This window comes from Podarcis erhardii (genome assembly GCF_964252035.2).
Source record: "Podarcis erhardii genome assembly, chromosome: 4".
NCBI lineage: Eukaryota > Metazoa > Chordata > Lepidosauria > Squamata > Lacertidae > Podarcis > Podarcis erhardii.
The window spans coordinates 100,945,092-100,966,309 of record NC_138508.1 but is presented as its reverse complement, the minus strand read 5'-3'; the positions used below and the strand labels follow the sequence as shown (position 1 = coordinate 100,966,309).

The 21,218-nt window shown below is 45.0% G+C and overlaps 1 long non-coding RNA gene across 1 annotated transcript in view; it reads right to left on the bottom strand.

Annotated features, from left to right (window-relative positions):
- The window catches only part of LOC309339880, a 120,235-nt gene that overhangs the window by 82,605 nt on the left and 16,412 nt on the right, over positions 1-21,218 (bottom strand). Inside the window, exon 3 of the long non-coding RNA XR_014155607.1 lies at positions 6,651-6,809. This is a non-coding gene — a long non-coding RNA (uncharacterized lncRNA). The remainder of the gene's footprint in view (positions 1-6,650; positions 6,810-21,218) is intronic.

The following is a 21,218-nucleotide window of genomic DNA, read 5'->3' as shown; positions in this document are numbered from 1 at the left end:
ATACGGAGTAGAGTCCCTAAGGTAGTGTCAGGAAACTGCCATCGGAGCCAGAGGAGGAGGGAGGGCTCCAGAGGGATTCCGGAGAGCGTACCGGGAGGGAGAGGGGCAGCCCATCTTCTGGGGAAGGAAATCAGCGTGACACTAGTGGAGAAGGGGGGCAGATGGGGGAATCGGCGAGGTGGCTCCATGACTCCTCACCAGAGACCAGCGGGGAGAGCACGGGTCCTCCGCTGCCCACACCCTCCCTGCGCAGAAGACTTCCGCGCAGGGAGAGTAGGCGGAGACAAGGCGTCAAAGAGCTTCTTTGCTGGGAGAAGTTCAAGAAATGCCCACTGACGGATTCTGCCAGCGACTGAGACAGCCACGGGTGAGTGGCTGTCCGGACAGAAAGGGTTCACCCAGGTAACCCAGCCAAGCGTGGCGTCGATTTACGCACGAGCAACCCCTAGAACCATTACAGGTAGTTGAATGGTGCCCTGTAGGCCTCCTTCAGCCAACCTTCTCCCAAATGTCTTGCTCTGCTTTCCTTTGGACTACATCAGCGAGGTCAAGAGGGGGGTCTTGTCCTCTGGGCAGCCCAGGACCCCCCAACACACTGCCCTGGCTTGCACCCCAGAACAGTCACATCAGATGCACACTCCATTATCTCTCGAGACAGACAAATGCCAACAAAATACAAAAGACTTGGACATAGCGTATTAGAATAGTGTATCCAGTATGCATTCAGGGATACGAGAGTTTGCTTCATGGGCTGCCCTTCTTATGTACAGAAAACTTAGCTGAAAGCTTTTTTTAAATGTTTGGAATTCTAAATTAATGGCTAAAAAGGATAAAATAAACAAAAGGGAGCTGAAAATGTGGCTTATGTAAGCCTTGAAGTTAATTGCTAAGAAGGAAATGACAAGTAAGGTTCACTGGGGACACTGCATGTCCTTTAAAATGATGGAAGTCTTAAACATTATTAGTGTTCATTTTCTGATTGCCAACATTGTGTAATGCCGCTCACTGCAAAGGAGAAGACACTTTTGCCTCGAGGAACTTCCTATCTATTGTGAGACCTTCATTTACATTTTGAATGCATATGGGAACAGTGGAATATCAGCAACGAAAAAGTGGAACAATCAACTAATTTTAAGCCCCCCTGCTTAGAATGGTCTTCAGCTGAGTTTGAGAAACAAATAACAGTATGCTTTTTTAAAGCTGTCAGAACACTGAGATTATTGGAATAAGGAGTATCTCTGATTCCCCAGTGGTGCAGCCGAATTGTCCATATTATTTAACAAATAATAAAACAAAGTGAATTGCCTTGAAAACAGTTTTATCTTCATGCCCTAGTTCTGAACGCTTTCTATAGGAGTTGGGATACAGCAGCAGAATTATAAGTGAGAGGGGCTTTGAGGGTTTTTCATGTGTGTATGTGTGTGCTAAACCTCTTCGTTTCTGTACAAATTTGAGTGGAACACATTACGGCAAAGCACACTTTAAAATAGTGACATAGCTTGCATGACCTCTCCTTTTTGGCAACGATCCCAGAGGATAATTTATGACGAAGGGAGAGAGGGTCATGCATCCTTTAACTACATTCTAATTGGCACCCCAGGAAGTTCATATTGCAAACTAGAAACTGAACTTGCTTTAACGAGATATTCATAGTGAAATAATACAGAAATAACAAACAACAACAAAAACCAGAACACTTTTGTGTGATGTGTGGGCAAGCTCAGCGGATGGCCCATCACTGAATGGGCCCACCCTTGCACTGTAACCTGCCAGATGCTGTTATATAGGTGGGCTGCATTTTGACAAGTGAGTAGTAAGTTGTGGCTGCCTGCCGTGTTTGTGGCTTTAGTGTAACTTCTGAACAGAGCCCACATGTGTAAAAACTGGGTGGTGATCCCATGCTAGTTCTATTACCACTTATTTCTGTCATACATGTGGAGGAAAAACTGAAAACACCATAGTACAGTTCAGCAGAGTTCCCCAAAATAGATCAGAGGCAATATTTCATCCAGCAGAGCTTTTACTTGTGCTTAAGGCAAATGTAGTTTAAAGGTTTATCAAATCCATGGCTCAGTCCATACAAAATCCAGTTGCAGCATTTATAAACTTAACTCATAATAAGGCTTAAAGGGGAGGGGGGAGGTAAAGGACCTCTGGCAGTTAAGTCCAGTCGCATACGACTCTGGGGTTACGGTGCTCATCTCGCTCTATAGGCCGAGAGAGCTGGCGTTTATCCACATACAGTTTTCCCAGGTCATGTGGCCAGCATAACTAAGCTGTTTCTCGCGAACCAGAGCAGTGCACGGAAATGCCATTTACCTCCCCGCTGGAGTGGTACCTATTAATCTACTTGCACTTTTTGGCGTGCTTTCGAACTGCTAGGTTGGCAGGAGCTGGGACTGAGCAACGGGAGCTCACCCCGTCGCAGGGATTCGAACCGCGACCTTCTGATCAGCAAGCTCAAGAGGCTAAGTGGTTTAGACCACAGCGCGACCCGCATCCCTAATAAGACTAAACCTTAGCACTAAGCATCCTATATACAGAATCACCACACCAGAAGGAAGAAAGAGAAAGAAAAAGTAAAACCCAGGCTCCTTCTTGCCTATATTTATAGTCAGTGGGACTCTGCAGAATAGAGATAAGAGAACGACCGTATTTTTTGCCCTATAGGACGCACTGAAGGGGAAATCTGGGTGCGTCCTATGGGGAGAATGCAGGCTTTCGCTGAAGCTTGGAGAGCGAGAGGGGCCGGTGCGCACCGACCCCTCTTACTCTCCAGGCTTCAGGAAGACATCCGCAGCGTGGGGAGCCCTGCGGGAACTAGGCTGCGGATAGCAGCCTGCTTCCCGGAGTGCCGGGCGCGCTGAAAGCAGCCTGGCGTGAAGGGCGCACTGAAGCAGAGCGCCCTTCGCGCCGGGCAGACATCCGCAGCGTGGGGAGCCCTGCAGGAGTTCCCCGCAGGGCTCCCCTCGCTGCAGATAGCAGCCTGCCGCCCGGCGCGCCCGGCGCCCTGAAGCAGAGCGCCCCTCGCGCCAGGCAGACATCTGCAGCGTGGGGAGCCCTGCAGGAGTTCCCCGCAGGGCTCCCCACGCTGCGGTTAGCAGCCTGCCGCAGACATCAGCCAGCCCCACAAGCTCGGGGGACAGCAGGTTTCCCCGACCTGGTTTTTGGGGGGAAATAAAGGGGAAAAAAATTCCTTTATTTCCCCCCCAAAAAACTAGGTGCGTCCTATGGGACGAAAAATACTGTAGTTTACACCAGCTTCCCAGAAGGTATAACCCAAACAATCATTAATCCTTCTGCCTCACAGAGAAGCTTCTAGTAGCTTCCTGAAACCCTCTTGAATGAATTAGAACAGGAAAGATATCTACGCATTAGATCAATACTTTCTGCACTAAGAAATGCAAACTGATAGTTTTGGACCTGTGCATATACTGTATATAGGAAACTTAAAGTTGGGCATATTTGGGTAACTGTTTTATGTATTCATTTATGGCATTTCTATAATGTCCAACCAACAATCTCCTCCGGGGAGGTTCACAATTTAAACTTTAATTCCAAAATTAAAACAGTAATTACAGAAATAGACCGGTACTGAAACCACCATAACCCCTTTAAGAGACTGCATGAAAACACAGCCAAAAGGCACAGGGAAATAGCTCAACTTCAAAAGAGGTAAAATCATGGTTGATAAAATGTCTGGGAAGGTAAGAAGAACTTGGCCTCCAAAAGATTCTCACATAGGGAATGACCACTGGGGTTCCAAGGTGCTGCACACAGCTTTTTGCAAGCATTGATGATCAGCTGCTTGCAACCACCTTTTGGGCCCAAATTTGTCTTTATCTGGATGGCATTTGATGTTATATATGCCAGGTCTAGGACAGGTGAGTGTGCCTTGGTCAGCTGAAGCTGCCTGGCAGGCCTAAAGTCCCCCAACACTGCCTTGAAGGCAAATGTCCAGAGCTGGCCCACCAATGAAGTGTGATGAAACACCAGCCTCAGGTGGCAGAAGTGCAAGACCCCAGCCCACCACTTCCACCACCTTGCAGGATGTTCCCATCTCTCGCCAATTTCGGCCAGAGGAGAGTGGATGTGGGAAGCGCTACAAGTGGCTGAGAAGAGACCTAGAGAAGTTGCTGCTAAGAGAAGCAACCCATTATCTTTTTTCATTTTTCATTTTCATTATATTTTTATTATTTATTATATTTTATATTTTATTATTAATTTATTTTATTATTTTTATTAAAAGTATTCGAAAACATTTAATGTCATATACAAAAAAATCAACATAAATTTCTTTTCGACTTCCCACCTCTCCTTTCCCGATGTTTGTTTTTTACTTCTTTTTATTAGCTGTTTTACAATACATGTGTTCTTATAATATAAACTTCACTATCATGAGTTATTTCAGTAATCCATTGCCTATTATCGATGGCAGTGCTTCGGCCACCAAGCACTGCTAGATGATGATGATGATGATGATGATGATGATGATATTTATGCATAACCCGCTTTTCCCCCTGACTGGACTTTAGGCAACTTACAGATAAAAAACAAGAAGCACTAAAAACATAGAAAAAACAACCATTAAGAAACAATTAAACATGTTACAGATAGGTAGCCGTGTTGGTCTGCCATAGTCAAAACAAAATAAAAAAATTCCTTCCAGTAGCACCTTAAAGACCAACTAAGTTAGTTCTTGGTATGAGCTTTCGTGTGCATGCACACTTCTTCAGATACACTGAAAGTGTGCATGCACACAAAAGCTCATACCAAGAACTAACTTAGCTGGTCTTTAAGGTGCTACTGGAAGGAATTTTTTTATTTTGTTTCAATTAAACATGGAGAGAACTAAAACTATACTTATATAAACTCGCTTAAAAACTTACATATAATTACAATCAAACAGCAAGAGACCAGCCCTTTATTTCAAAGCAGTCAATTCACCAAAGCCAGTTGGAAAAAGAAAGTCTTCTCCTACTGACAGAAGAACAGCAAGGAGGGAGCCAGTCTGGCTTTTCTAGCAAGGGAGTTCCAAAGTCTGGGAGCAGCCACTAAGAAGTTCCTGTCACACAGCCCCATCAAGCAAGTCTGTGAGGGAGGCGGAACTGAGAGAAGGGCCTCCCCAAAGAGCTCAAAACCCAGGCAGGTTGGTAGGAGGGAATACGGCTTTCAGACGGCTTGCACCTGAGCCGTTTAGACTGTTGAATAGTGGAAGAGATGGACGAAGGACACAGCTCTGTTGGATTCACAGCTCTTTATTGCAGCAGTTAGAACTGCTCCTCAAATCAGACTGACTGCAGCCTAGCTGGCTGCTTTATATAATACTAAGTAACTTGAAACAGTAGCAACTCACAACTAGCTAACCAATCAGAAGTGACAGTTTTCAATCCTTCATTTACATACTGGTGGCCCTGAGTGAGAACAGCAACTAATCTTAATACATAACACACACAGCCTTTTAGTCTTTAGGGAAACCAATGGAGGGGATAAAGGGTGTATGTCAACCACAAAATTTGGTTTGGATCTCATTTTTTCTGCTTTTTCCTGTCCTAAGCACTTGGCGAGTGGGGGGAGAGCTGTCTCCCTCTGGATTCAAAGTCAAACCCACTGTGTGCCTTCCCCAGTCACCATTATGGGAAAATAAAAATAAAATGACAAGTACGTGCCCCCTCCTTTTTGACTTCTAATCCTCCCTGTGGTTGGGACCCTGATCCTCCAGGGTGCTGGCGCATGGGTGACCATGTCCTCTCCACAGATACAAATTACAAACACTTGATGGGGCTTGTGTGTGCTGTTCCATGTAGTGAGCAACTAAAGCTACAGATTGAACAATCTGGCCACACAGGTTTGGCATGAACACTTTGTGACCTGGACTGACAATATGGCTGCCAGGGTAGACCCAGAATTCCCTGGGTGTGTTTTCTAAGCAGTAGCCTTGCAGTTTCACTTTACATGACATTAAATTGCACCTTCAGGCTTGCCTGCTTGAACCACAGACTCTCAATAGGAACTGCAGCCTAAAAGAACCCTGTAGGCTCAGGCATGTCCAAAGGGCGTTTTGGGGGCCTAATCCAGTCGGTTTAATTCGGCTCCTGTGGCAGTTTATTTCCTGGGGTAAAATCCTACAAAAAAGCTCAACAACTTCAACCCTAAAAACAGCTCAACAACTTTGGGGTAAAATCATAAAAAAGCTCAACAACTTCAATCCTAAAAAAAAGGTTGGCCCTCTGGTCGGCCCTCACGGCCCTTCACTTCATCAAATCTGGCCCTGTTTGAAAAAAGTTTGGACACAATTGCAATAAGCTAATCCGGTCCACCATTACATTCTCGCCGTGGCCAACCAGATGCCTATGAGTAACCTGCAAGCCGGACCCGGGTGCAACAGCCCTCTTCCCAATTGCAAACTCCTGAGGGCAGCCAGTTCCTGCTGAAAACAAGGTTTACAATCGGCACCAATCGGCTGATCCATGCCAACTGCAAAGCCTGCTAGGATCTGCTGTACTATTGCCCAACTCTGTTCTCTAGATCACTTATGCGCTCAGATGCCTGATTGTCCACTGGGCCCTTTGCAGGGTGGACCTGGAAGGGGCAGGTTGAAGGGTTTTGACATCCCTGCATGGTTGCAGTGATTCCCTTGAGTAACTCACATATTCCTTGGTCTTCTTCAGGAGGTCGGAAAGATCTCGTAGTGCTTCCTCCCCTTCTTTCCCACAGCAACAGCTGTCAGTTGATGCTTCCGTCGGTCCTCACTGGATCCTTTGGGTGCGCTGCCAGCGGTATGTGACACTGTAGAACATGTTGAGATGCTGAGGGGAGAAGAGGAATTGTGGGGGTATTTGTGTAAATAGCAGCTTCTCTTCTCTGTAAGAAAGGTTTGAAATGTCACATGGACAAGGCGGCGACAGCCCAGGCCCCCAGGGATCATAAGGAAGGAATAAAGCTCTAACAACATTATATGGGAATTAAAATTAGACCACAATTTTATTAAACTTCCGAATATAGGAAGACCTTGGCTTAGGCCTTGGGAGTGTATCCCTCCCGGCCCCACAGCCGGGGGGAACTGGGGCTCATCAGGGTAAATGGGATATGGGGTGCTCTGTGAGACGTACGTGTAGCAGGCAGCCCAGCCCATATCCCCGCACGCAGGGTAGTTCACTGACAACCCTTCAATGTATGGTTAGTGACATCCATATATATAACCCCTTTAAGAGGGGGACCCTGGAAACGCCACCACAGGGGGGTGAGTCACTACTTCATGCCCACACCCCCATATAGGGGGGGGGGAGACTAAAGGATTCCACCCAAGGCCATAACCGGCAAAGTTGTGATGAATTGCTATGGGGAAGACCAAACCTGCCAATGCAGGAAAATCTCTTCCCGGTACTTTGACAGCAACCAGTCAAAGACCGTAGCAGCGCCCGCTAAAGAGGAAGAAAAAGTTAACCTGCAAACAAGAAACATTAAACAAAGGGAGGGGAGGGAGGGTGAATCTCCAGAGCCGACTGCCTGGCTATTGTCAGCTCCATCTCCTATTTATAAATGGGGCTGGCCCCACCTCCCAGCAAGAAACTTGATTACAGTGGTGCCTCGCAAGACGAAAAGAATCCGTTCCGCGATTCTCTTCGTCTAGCGGTTTTTTCGTCTTGCGAAGCAAGCCCATTGACGGCTTGGCGGATTAGCGCTATTAGCGGATTAGCGCTATTAGCGGCTTAGCGGCTTTTAGCGGCTTAGCGGATCAGCTGATAAGCGGCTTAGCGGCTTAGAAAAAGGGGGGGAAGGAAAAAAACCCGCAGGAACTCGCAAGCCATTTTCGTCTTGCGAAGCAAGCCCATAGGAAATTTGTTTTGCGAAGCGCCTCCAAAACGGAAAACCCTTTCGTCTAGCGGGTTTTCCGTCTTGCGAGGCGTTCGTCTTGCGGGGCACCACTGTACTGAGTCTGGGCATGAACCTCCAAAAATTAACACTGAGAGGCAAGCCAGCCCGTTTGCCAGTAAGCTCCCTGGGAACTGTAGCACCACGCGCGATCCTGCAAAGGGCACCCACAATGTAAAGTGGGAGTGTTCATTATTTTAAGAGTTTTATAGCATACTATTAATTTGTCTATTAATAGTATTTACTGTCTTCTCCTCACTGAATAGAATAGAGAAAACAACCAAAATCAGAAACACAAAGGAATATAAATAAAGAAAAATGGCAGAACCTTGGTAGCCATAAATTAATCATTCTGTCCTAAGACAAGCAAGCAAAACTACAAGACGGGAAAACAAAAACTCCTGATTGAATTTTGGCAGAAGCTGAACTTCCATAGAACCGAAACAGGGCTGCTTGTGACAAATACAGGTCAGAAGGGAAATGGCTGCCTTCTCACACCCACAGAGTGCACTTCTCCTAAGACATCCATTTTGTGTGCTATTAAGCCTACGCTTCACGTTTTTGAAAGCAGGTATCTTACGATGTATTTCTAAATATGCTAACATGTACATGGCGCAGGGTGGAGTGGAGAACCTATTTGCAAAATGGGGACATGTGAGCATCTCAAAGCAAATTTCTGTTTGTGTGTTGATCTGGGAAGCACAGATGAGGTAGGTCTGCATTAAAATGGAAACAAACTGATGGTCTCCACAGAGAGCTGATTCATTCATTCTTGTACCCCAAAAGGGCTCCCAAAGAGGCTTACGTGAAATAAAAAACAAGACACTCCCTACTTGCAGACTTACATTCTAATAAACAAACCAACACAGAGAAATACATCACACAAGGAAAAGGGGCAAGGAGGGCAAAGGAAAAAGAAACTGAAAAAATCAGGCCCCAATGTCTAGAAGTGCTGTTCCTATTTCCCCCACAGTGGTAGCCTGATGAAATGCCGGCCCCCTGATGACAGTTGAGGGAGAGGAGGCCTGATGGAGCTGGCCTGTCTTAGTGGATGGCAGAACTCCGCCAGGCCTCCGGTCTCCCCCTGCACTTGGGAGAAGCCCTTCCATCAGACTGACTCCACGGTTTCCAACAGAACACTAAAATACAATTATCTATTAAACATTAAAAGCTTCCCTAAACAGGGGTGCCTTCAGATGTCTTCTAAAAGTCTGGCAATTGTTTTTCTCTTTGACATCTGGTGGGAGGGCGTTCCACAGGGCGGGTGCCACTACCGAGAAGGCCCTCCACCTGGTTCCCTGTAACTTTGCTTCTCACAGTGAGGCAACCACCAGAAGGCCCTCAGCGCTGGACCTCAGTGTCCGGGCTGAACGATGGGGGTGGAGACGCTCCTTTAGGTATACAGTGGTACCTCGGGTTAAGAACTTAATTCGTTCTGGAGGTCTGTTCTTAACCTGAAACTGTTCTTAATCTGAGGTACCACTTTAGCTAATGGGGCCTCCTGCTGTCGTCGCACAATTTCTGTTCTCATCCTGAAGCAAAGTTCTTAACCTGTGGTACTATTTCTGGGTTAGCGGAGTCTGTAACCTGAAGCGTATGTAACCCGAGGTACCACTGTACTGGACCGAGGCCATTTATTTAGAAATTTAAGTTAACCCTCTCCTGGATTCACATATATATATATATAGAGAGAGAGAGAGAATAGAGAATGCTCTGTTGAAAATAATATTCAACTGACTACAATATGAAGACTAAGTTTTCCTTTACAGCATTCGTTCTCCCCTTCCATAAACTTGCCCAAAGCTCAGCACTTTCTCTGACCTCTGACAGCTCTTTGCCAAATTTGGTGATGCCATTATTTTTGTTCTAGGGTTCAAGTCCATTGGAAATGCCAACGTTCACTTACCTCCAGGAGTCTTTCAGATGCCATATTCTAATTCAAGTAGAGGAAGGGTCACTAAAGCAAAACCTCTGCAAACGTCAACACAATGACGATGCAAGAATCTCAGTTCAAACGGTCACAGGCTCCGTTGCTGAGGAACAGCCCTTGGAGAAATGGAATGCACTCTGCCAAGATTCTAGGATAGTCAGTGTGCCATAGTGGTTAGAACAAATTAAATTCCATGCACTTCAAGGGTGGTATAAAGGTAAATGTAAAGATACCCCCAACCGTTAGGTCAAGTCACAGATGACTCTGGGGTTGCACACTCATCTCGCTCTATAGGCCAAGGGAGCTGGCGTTTGTCCGCAGTTTTCTGGGTCATGTGGCCAGCATGACTAAGCCACTTCTGGTAAACCAGAGCAGCGCACGAAAATGCCGTTTATCTTTCCGCTGGAGCGGTCCCTATTTATCTACTTGCACTTTGACGTGCTTTTGAACTGCTAGGTTGGCGGGAGCTGGGACCGAGCAACGGGAGCTCACCCCGTCGCAGGGATTCGAACTGCCAACTTTCTAATCAGCAAGCCCTAGGCTCTGTGGTTTAGACCACAGTGCCACCCGTATATATTCTTGTAAATGTACAGTAGTAGCAGCAGCAGCAATAATAAGTTTAATTTAAATTTTAATTCTTTTTAAAAAATTCCCTGCTTTTCAGACGGATGTCTCCTAAAGCAGTTCACACTGATTTTTTTTAAAAAAGGTGAGACAAGTCCCGTTCTCAGGTTTGGAAACTAAAAAATACAAGAAACCCAAATGGAAGGGATGTGGAGGACCAAGGCAGAGGAAGAACACATGTCACAAGGCCCAAGGAAAGGCTTGAGATATCTGCAGGCAAGTCATGACCTGCTGGGGCCAAGCTGATCACGGTGAGGGTTTGCCAAGTGTGCCTTTCTATTAGCTCAGGCATAGGACAACTTGGCCCTCCTGATGTTTTGGGACTACAACTCCCATCACCCCTAGCTAACAGGGCCAGTGGTCAGGGATGATGGGAATTGTAGTCTCAAAACATCTGGAGGGCCGAGTTTGCCTATGCCTGTATTAGCTCGTTTCTTCTGGCAGAAGTGTTGGGGGGCAGTGGCAGGGCATAAGGGGCAGTGGCTGGCACATTCCTATTTGGGCTCAGGTGGCAAAAAGGGATGGGGCACCCCTATAAATGCTGGAATTTTGAAGGGGGTCCAGAAACTGACTGGAAGCCAGTTCCCCTAAACAATAGAGACATTCATTAGAGGGCTTCCATAGTAACCAATTACAAGTGATCTTTCGGAAGCAGGTTTCTGATGTGGAAGGAATTATATCTAGTCTGAATCAGGTTGCAGTCTTGAACTTCTTTTCAGTTGGATTTGTTTTTTAAGGGCAATATTGATTTAAGGGCAACTGAAATACTTATACAACTGTAAAAAAATTATTGTAGGAAGAGGAGGGGAAAGTGGTGTGTATGTGTTTTAAGGCAGTGCCACAGATCTGGTACGCTTGCTGCGGTTGAGGCAGGGAAGACCTTAGTTCAGACATGAGGAATTAACTTATTGCCTGGCCTTAGTCAGGATGTTTTCTCTGAAACTCAGTGTCCCTCGTGGGTTAATAATATTGGCTTGATTTAGCATATTGTAGTAAGGGTCGCTGAGAAAATGCACATAATGCAAAGCAATTTGAGTACCTAGGACAAGTGCTATAAAAGCAAGTGATGATATTAAATCTGTCAGAATCTCAGCATTAAAACTTATGAATTATTGGATGATTTTATCTCACAAACGCCAGTCAAAAATGCAGAGGTAGACTTAGTTCTGGCCTCAGATCCACATGACTGGATTTGCATTATAGCGTTGCTGTGCTGCTCTCGCTACAGACAGGCAGGCAGACAGTGGGTTAGATACTAATGTGACCCTAAGCCCCTGCCCCAAAGAGCTGCCAATCTGAAAAGACAGCATGCAAATGAAGGATGGCATACAGAATACTACAAAAGATCAGTGAAGCAGGAAGTGATGGTTGGATTATATTTTGCATAAAACTCTTTGTTTGTTTGTTAAATAATCAGATAAAATGAAAGTTAACTCTTAACCGACAGTAAAGCCTAATTAGAACAGTTGTAAATCACACTTTTCTTCCAAGAAACATTCATTTCTAGTAAGCCAGAATTTGGTTTACTGGCCATTGCAGTTGAATATAAAAAACCTGCTTTCCACAACAGCCTGAAGACATAAGGGAATGTAAGGTAAAAAATGTCTGATGAACACAGGAAAAAGTGGCTAATGATTTATAGGAGGTGGGGAGGAAAAGAAGTGTCACTGTCCAGCTCAGAGTCAGGAATGCTTAAACCCATACAAATAAAGCAAGCTCTGTCTTAGAAACAGAATCATAGAATAGAGTCGGAAGGGACCCCGAGGGTCATCTAGTCCAACCCCCTGCAATGCAGGAATCTCAGCTAAAGCATCCATGACAGGTGGCCACCCAACCTCTGCTTAAAAACCTCCAAGGAAGAAGAGCCCACAACCTCCCGAAGGAGTCAGATCCACTGTCAAACAAAGCGTGTTCTCCTTCACGGAGAGCACGTGTTGCGTTGGGGGCTGCCAGGACACTCCAAAGTTGGGGGCAGGCTAATTGATCGTTGGCCACTGATGCAATTGGGGCTTCCCTTGTTGTTGGGAAGAAGTTAATGTTGCCATTTGTTGATTGATAGCCAGAAATGCTAAAACTCCTTGCACGAGGCTAGGGCTTCCTCTTTTCGCCCGTGCATTGGATTGCCCGTCCCTCCCTCCCTAGAATAGGGTTTTTTGCGTTGACCTTGCTATGCCTGTCATGGGGTCGTCTGCTTTGGAGCGGGGGCCTGGTAGGAATTTTGTCCATCTGGCTGATTGGCTGGGGCCATTTGGTTTTTGCTTACTGTGTTGCAAATCGTCACAACTTGTAAAGTTGCGGTTAGGCATTGGTTTATGGTTTGGTTGGTTGAGGGGCATGGATTGGCTGTGCCTGCCCCACTAATGCTGCTGCTGCTGCAAGGGATTCCGTTAAAGGAATTGGGGGCTAACTATTGCTTGTCCACTCTGTCAAGGGGGCTCGGGCCATAGCAATGAGCTCCTGGTTGCATTTGGGGAGGGCTGAGGGCAGGTTCCTGTTCTGTCGCTACCCCCAAGTGTATTCCCCTTTTCTGACTTTCGCATCGTGCGGAATGTCAGTCTGTCCCCCATGGGGGGGGGGCAGATAGTCGCAACCAATGCCTAAGCAACCACTCACATTTTTGTATTTTAATAAAGTTGTGGCCAAAATTATGCCAAAAACCTTAAACAAAAATTCTGTGTGATGCGTGAGTTATTGGGGTGGCCCTGGGGACCTCGACACACAACTCTTACCATCAGAAACTTTTTTCTGATGTTTAGTTGGAATCTCCTCTCTCGTAACTTGAAGCGACTAGTTTGGGTCTTACCCTCCAGAGCAGGAGAACACAAGCTTGCTCCCTCTTCCACATGACAGCCCTTGAGATATCTGAAGGTGGTTCTCATATTTCCTCTCACCAACCTAGTGATAACAAAATAAATGATGTAAGGAGGGAGCTGTGGCCCAAGACAGGAAAAAGAGATAGTAAGGGAACACCTAGCTACTTCAAATAAATTCAGATCTCCAGGGCCTGATGAGGTGCATCCTAGTGTCATAAAGGACCTCGTGGAAGCAATCTCAGAGCCTTTGTCTATGATCTTTGAGAATTCTTAGAGAACAGATGAGGACCCTGCAGACTGGAGGTGGGCAAATGTTGCCCCCATCTTCAAAAAGGGGGGGGGGAAAGGAAGACCCAGGTAATTACCGACCAGTGAGCTTGATATTGATACCAGGAAAGGTCCTAGAACAGATAATTCAACAATAGGTCTGTGAGCATTTAGAAAAGGATACTGTGATTACTAAAACCCAGCATGTGTTTCTCAAAAATAAGATATGCCAGACCAATATGGTTGTTTTTTTTTAAAGGAATTGCAAACTTGGTGGATCAGAGAAATGCTGTGGACATAGTGTATCTTGATTTAAGCAAGGCTTTTGTGAAAGTCCCCCATGATATTTTTGCAAGGAAGCTGGTAAAATGTAGGTTGAACAAGGTAACTGTTAGGTGGATTTGTAGCTGGTTGTTAGACCAAACCCAAAGAGTATACATTAATGGTTCCTCACCATCCTGGGAATAAGTGACAAGTGGGGTGCTGCAGGGTTCTGTCACGGGCCTATTGTTGTTCAACATCTTCAAAAACAGCTTGGATGAAGGAACTGAGGGGAGGCTCATCAAATTTGTAGGTGACACCAAACTGGGAAGGGTAGCTAATGCTGTAGAATACATATTCAGAATTCAAAATGACCTGTTGCATCACACTGTTGACTCATGTTAAGCTTGTGGTCCACCAAGACCCCTAGATCCTTTTCATGTGTACTGCTAGCAAGCCAGGTGTCCCCCATCTTATATTTGTGCATCTGGTTCTTCCTACCTAAGTGTAAAACTATTTGTCTCTATTGAAATTCATCTTGTTAGCTTGGACCCAGTTCTCCAATCTGTTACGGTCACTTTGAATTCCAATTCTCTCCCCTGTAGCATTAGCTATGACTTCCAGTTTGATGTCATCTGCAAATTTGATGAGTGTCCACTCAATTCCTTCATCCAGTAAAGATATTGAACAACAACAGGCCCAGGACAGAACCCTTCGGCACCCCTCTTGTCACTTGTCACTATTTCCCAGGATGACGAGGCTTGACTATGGCTAGGGAGATGTAGCTTGCAGGTGTTAACCTGGAGTTTGAAAGAAATGTTAAAACAACTACTATTTTTTAAAAAATGATAATGGAACACCTCGTAAGTTTTTTTAAAATATAGAAAATCAAATTTAATGGCAGTAATATCTTTGAAATGTCTATGATATTGCGAACAAGCTATGCTGTGTGTATGCTTGAAACTTTAGAAGAAGAAAACTAGAAATAGCCCCCTTTTCTAGTTTCAAAAGATAGAGGAGAATCTTAACGACAGCATTTTCACAACAGCAGAGGGTACAACAGCAAAAAGGAGGAAACGCTTTGTTTAGAAATGCTTCTTTTCCCAGGCAGCTGCTGAGCAGAGCTAGAAAAGACCAAAAGCACTTAATCATTTCAATGACAGTAAGCTCTTTGTTGCTTTATTTATTTACAAGTTTCAATTATTAATAGTGTGTGTTCCACAACTCTGTTTCTTCTCAAGCACACAGCAAAGTCTCTTTTGCTCTTCTTTTGCTTTGTGTTTTGCTTTTTTTGCTTTCTGTTTTTTTGCATATGTGCAGGTTTGAAGGATGGATTGATGCTTGTGTTACCTTGAACATTTCCCTGCAAAAGTGTACCACTTTAGGGTGAGAACATTAAATGCTGTGCACTGTTTGGTGAAGCTAGCTTCTGAGGAAGACATGGTTGGAACTCCACTATACTGATAATTCCCAGAAGACACCCAATGAGCATCTTATGTTGAACACGCTGTCAGAGTGAGGATCTTTTTGTAGTCAAAATAGGACCATTGGCCCACAAGAGGGGAAGCCCCAAAGTATGTAGAACTACACAGTTACACAGCATCTCCTGACTGAAGGGAAAAACTCTAATAGCTGGTGTGAGGGATTTCCACTCAAAACAATGTGGACTGAGCTTGTTCAGTGGATTGGATGGGAACTGAGGCAGGGGGATGAAATTGGGTTCCCTGGAATATCCATATTCAGCAGGAGGAAACATTGTTTGGTACACCATGGGTCTCCAGAAAATCCATTTAAAACTTATCTTGATGATAGAATTGTAGACAGAGATGTTTCAAGGCTGCACTTGGACTACTGCAATGCACTCTATGTGGGGCTACCTTTGAAGGTGACCCGGAAACTGAAACTAATCCAGAATGCGGCAGCTAGACTGGTGACTGGGAGCGGCCGCCGAGACCACATAACACCATTCCTGAGAGATCTGCATTGGCTCCCAGTACGTTTCCGAGCACAATTCAAAGTGTTGGTGCTGACCTTTAAAGCCCTAAATGGCCTTGGCCCAGTATACTTGAAGGAGCATCTCCACCCCCATCGTTCAACCTGGACATTGAGATCCAGCGCCGAGGGCCTTCTGGCGGTTCCCTCGCTGCAAGAAGCCAAGTTACAGGGAACCAGTCAGAGGGCCTTCTCGGTAGTGGCGCCCGCCCTGTGGAACACCCTCCCATCAGATGTCAAAGCGATAAACAACTACCTGACATTCAGAAGACATCTTAAGGCAGCCCTGTTCAGGGAAGCTTTTAATGTTTGAAGTTTTATTCTGTTTTTAATGTTCTGTTGAAAGCCACCCAGAGTGGCTGGGGAAACCCAGCCAGATGGGCAGGGTAGAAATAATAATAATAATAATAATAATAATAATAATAATAATAATAATAATAATTTAAAAGCTTCGTTCCACTCCTGTGGCAGGAAGGTGCGGGAATAGTTAATGGAGCATGGCCGTGGAGTTTATAAGCCCACATCATGTTCTCTTTGGTCACTTTTGGTCTTCCCACTCTGGTTTTCAATCCAGAATTCCCAGACACCTAAAGGATGAGAAGCATTTTGTTTGTTTGTCCACAGATTGATCGAGTTGAACAGGTTATTTCACCTACTCTTTACTGCAGGCCAGAAACAGTAAGGATTTCAGCGCAGGCGTCATATTAACTGGCCACATTTTGAGCAGGAATTTGCAGGAAAAGTTAGTATGGGAGAAGTGAGCAGGTGACCACCCAATGGGACCTCTGAAGCTAAGGGACCTTTCTGGAAGCCAGCTTCGTTGGCTTGGAGGACATATCCTGGATATAGAACATTCTTGAGGCTAACCTATCTCATTTGCCAGGAGTTGTGGGGCCCAGAGAGGCAGTGGAGAAAGGTCTCCCTACTCACTGGTCGAGGGGATCCAGCCTAGTAGCTTTGCCTTCTCATTCCCCTGGACGTGGACAGGATTTGGCATACACAAGGGTGTCATTCGAGAATAGCTTCCCACTCTGCTTTCATTTTGCCTGCAGATGTTATGCCAATAAACGTGTCCCTAATTCAAACTCCTTTTATGTGTCTCATTTCTACTTACGTTAGTTTAATAGCTTTTTTGTTTATCCCAGCTTCTCATTTCTCTAGCCTTAACTTCAGTCCATCTCATTTGCTCATGAGCTTGTGGTTTTGTTTTAAAAAGCAATTATTAACGTTCACACACAATTCCAGGCACCATCTGTGAATATACACCATTTTGCCAGTGGTGGACTTTGGGCTCTCAAATTTCAAGTGTCCAGTGTGACACTAAAATTTGGCATACCCACCCGCGTTTGTGCTCTATTCTACAGCATTTTTGTGGTGCCCCCTGCAGCTGATCCAGTTGCGCTACACTGAAACCCTTTGACTTTGCCTAATATACACGTTTTCCAGCTATTTCCAATACGTTACATTTTTGTAGATTGTTTCCTCTAATATGCACATTTTCCACACTCTTTCCCCTCAGCAGAGCATGAGACTTATGTGTTTGAGCCCCACGTTGGGCCAAGCAATTCCTGCATTGCAGAGGTTTGTACGAGATTATCATCTGGTTCCCTTCCAACTCTATAATTCTGATTCTGATGTGCACATTTTTGTATGGTTTTTTTTTGGGGGGGGGTGTTTAGACAACTGCATTACAGAATTTGGAGAAGTGTGAATTTTGAGTGAAAGGTGGGTTTTGGTTTGTATATTGGTTCAGAAAGTGTGTGTTAGGTAGCTTTGAATTAAAAAGTGAACCCCCTTTCTAATTTACATGCAAGAATCGAGAGCTGTAGTTATACCATCCCACAGAGTTCCATGTTTTCTTCTATTATTGGGGACAAAATTATGCAATCTGTTTATCTGAAGAAAGCAAGTCTAAATGCAGTTGCAGAGCTGCATTTATCTGATCCCTGTGTTTGTCATGCAACCTTGAAGCTGAAATTTAACAATTTGCTTTTACTCTTGTTTCTAGGTTTGGGGGCCAGTTATTGATCTTTGACAGTACTTTACCTCCTGACCCTTAGATATGTAGGTTTTGTTTTTTGTTTGACTTGGGAACAGCATCTTGTAAAAGACCTTGCCGAAGGCTTTTCAAACTTTAAATACATTTTAATCAGCCAGTGCTTCTGTATCCAATACTTTATTGACACATTCAAACTATACTGCTGAAACTATTTTAAGCTCCATTATGATGGTAATTTGAAAATATTGACTCTGTTGTATCTCTGTGTGTCTCCCCACCCCCACCCCCACGCTTTAAAGGTCTTTAATTTACTCTTTCTTTCTTAATCTTTCCTTTCTTGGACTGTGGAGAATTCCTTGAAAGATAATATAAGCAACCCACAAACCTCCCCTGACATTACAGAATACAGTGGTACCTCGGCTTAAGTACTTAATTTGTTCCGGAGGTCCGTTCTTAACCTGAAACTGTTCTAAACCTGAAGCACCACTTTAGCTAATGGGGCCTCCTGCTGCTGCCGCGCCGCCAGAACACAATTTCTGTCCTCATCCTGAAGCAAAGTTCTTAACCCGGGGTACTATTTCTGGGTTAGCGGAGTCTGTAACCTGAAGCATATGTAACCCGAGGTACCACTGTACACAGAATAGAGGTACTGGCTGCAATAGATACTGGCATGCCCATTTAAATGAGTCAGTTCTAGCATCAGACCTCAGCCACCACTCTTATGGTAGGGGACCTAAGGAGGAGGCAAGAAAGTCAATGTATGCCCTTTTACATTGAGTATGGTTTCTATGGAAAAGGGACTAACATATGGTTACCAGATTTCTTTCAATGTATCTGGGGATCCCTTTTTTTTTTTTTTTTTTTGAAGCTGAGTAGCAACAGGGAGTCAGTAGTGGGGATGGTGAGGCAAAAGACTTTTGAATTTTATCCTGCTATGGCTGTATGCTAATGCAGTAAAGGTTTGATTGTTGTTGTTGACTCTGGGCCCAAGCACACATGCATATTGTATAAAGGTGCAAAGCCCTACTTTCGCACCCTGTGAAACATAAATGCGCAGAGTTAAAAAAAACCTGGGCAATGGCCGCCTGCGCACAACTCCCAAGCCTCCCCCGATCAGTCAAAACAAAGGGGGAAGGGGATCGCACAAGACACATCTTATGCGCACAAGACACATCATATGGGGACTTCTGGCGTGGAAAAATGGCGGGTGCCATGGCAGAGAGCAGCTCCTGAAGTCGGCCAGAGCCAACTGCACCACCAGGCTGGCTCTGAGCTGCCGCTGCCACATTTCCCAGGGACAGATTTGCAAATCTGGGGACTGTCCCCGGGAACTGGGGATGTCTGGTAACCCTAAATGAAAGGTTAAACAGCAATAAAATAAAATGATATGCTGTGCAGACCCTCCAAGTGTCCCTATTTTCCAGGGACAGCCCTGATTTAGAGAAGCAATCCCAATTTCCGATTTTATCCTGGAATGTCCTGCTTCCAGGCATTTACCCAGGGTTGCATTTCCATTGGGAAAATCGGGGCACAGTATTAACTAACAGGCTCCGGTACTCCAAATCAATGGCAATACAGTGGTACCTCGGGTTACATACGCTTCAGGTTACAGATTCCACTAACCCAGAAATAGTACCTCGGATTAAGAACTTTGCTTCAGGATGAGAACAGAAATCGCGCAGCGGCGGCACGCGGGAGGCCCCATTAGCTAAAGTGGTACCTCTGGTTAAGAGCAGTTTCAGGTTAAGAACAGACCTCTGGAACGAATTAAGTACGTAACCTGAGGTACCACTGTATTATATTAAGTGTTAATAAAATTAAATGGAGGTGCCAGGTCCTTCTCTGCCATTCCAATGGCTTCACACTCAATGGCCAGAACAATGGCCAGGGTTTTGCTTCTTTGTGAGAGGTGGAATAGAATTCTCCCTGCATTGCTTTCCTGGTGCTGCCATTCATCAGTAGACCTAGGGCAAGAGTTCCATTTTGGAAGGCCTTCTTGGAAGATTGCTGTGGTTGAGATCAGAAACAGCCTTTCATGTCATCACCCAGTCATGTGGAACACCCTGCTGATAGAGATTCAGCGGGCGCCTTCTGTGCCAACTTTTAAACCCCTGCTGAAAACTTTTCTATTCCATCAGGCCAAGTACACCCCCCCCAATGGTCTACGGGTGTTTGTTTTTAATTATTTTTTGCTTTTAACTTGTTTTTAACTTTGTCTGACTCTGTGTTTTCATATTCTTGTAAACTGCTGTAATATCTAATTTTTTTATAAATAAATAAAGTGAAAGAAATGTGGAATTGTCACAAGGGAGAAGGATTTCTACATATTTGGGGGATGGGGTCTTATCAGTACAAACAGTGGTATTTGCCTCTTTCTCCTTCCTTTTAAAATGTGGCTTGGCCACAGATGCAAACACCAGACATGTATATTGCCATATTGTGGACAATGATTGGTATCTTGACGAGACAGGGGGTTGTGCCCATAATAGCCTCTCAAACGTCCAGATAGTGCCTAGAAATTCTGAGGGCCTGGCCCTTAAAATGGTTAATTCTGTTTATTCCATAAATTGGTAGTTTCGCATTCCTGTTACTCCAAGATACAAGTGTGTGGGAATTGTAAGCTTCTAGATAGCTTCCCAGGCAAGCTGATAACTCCCTACTGCAAGTGTCAATGTGTGAGATTGGCAGAAGCTTATCTGTGTTGATTTCCTGCCAAGTCTCTGTTAGCCTTTCACTGTTTGGTGGAAAATCCAAACAGCAGAAGTGAACTGCATTGGTGGGAAATGGATGGGAAACCCAAATACCGGATGGTGTTTTGACTTTGGTGGGAAACTGGTGTGTTGCCTAAACACCAAATTTGGCTTGTGTAACCTGAATAACAGCAGGTGCTTTACTGAAGAGTATATAAGCCCTCATAGCACACCTGCTTAATGGGAAGCCCACTCAGCCAACATTAGGGCTGCACTTTGTCTGTCAGGAGTCCTTATATATTGTTACCCAAAGGGAGCTATCCGGCCAAAATTGTCAGTTTGGGCCTTGCTTTTATTCTCTCTATCTTCATCCTATGAATTAATTTCTTAAAGAGCAAAGGTATTCTTTATTTTCTATCTGAATCCAAAAGAGCCATTTCCCATCTGTAAATGCAACGTGATCCTGCTTTTAGAAGCAGAGTAGTCTCCCATGATGCTCCATAATGCACTCCATTATTCATAATGCTTTGAATAAGGCCCTGTTGAGGGAACTAGGTGGTGGCCATGTTCTCAGAAATATGTAGAACTCCTCCTGCTCCTTGTAAAACTCAGCGAAATTGCGACCCAACTTTCCTGGCCTGCATATAGGTCCACAGAAGTGACTTGCCATTTTGGGTGCAGTAGAAATTATCAAGGCTAGGAACTATTGGCACAGCCTGTCCTCTCCTTTGGAGCACAAGTAGTCTCTGTGAGTGTCCTGAAATGGG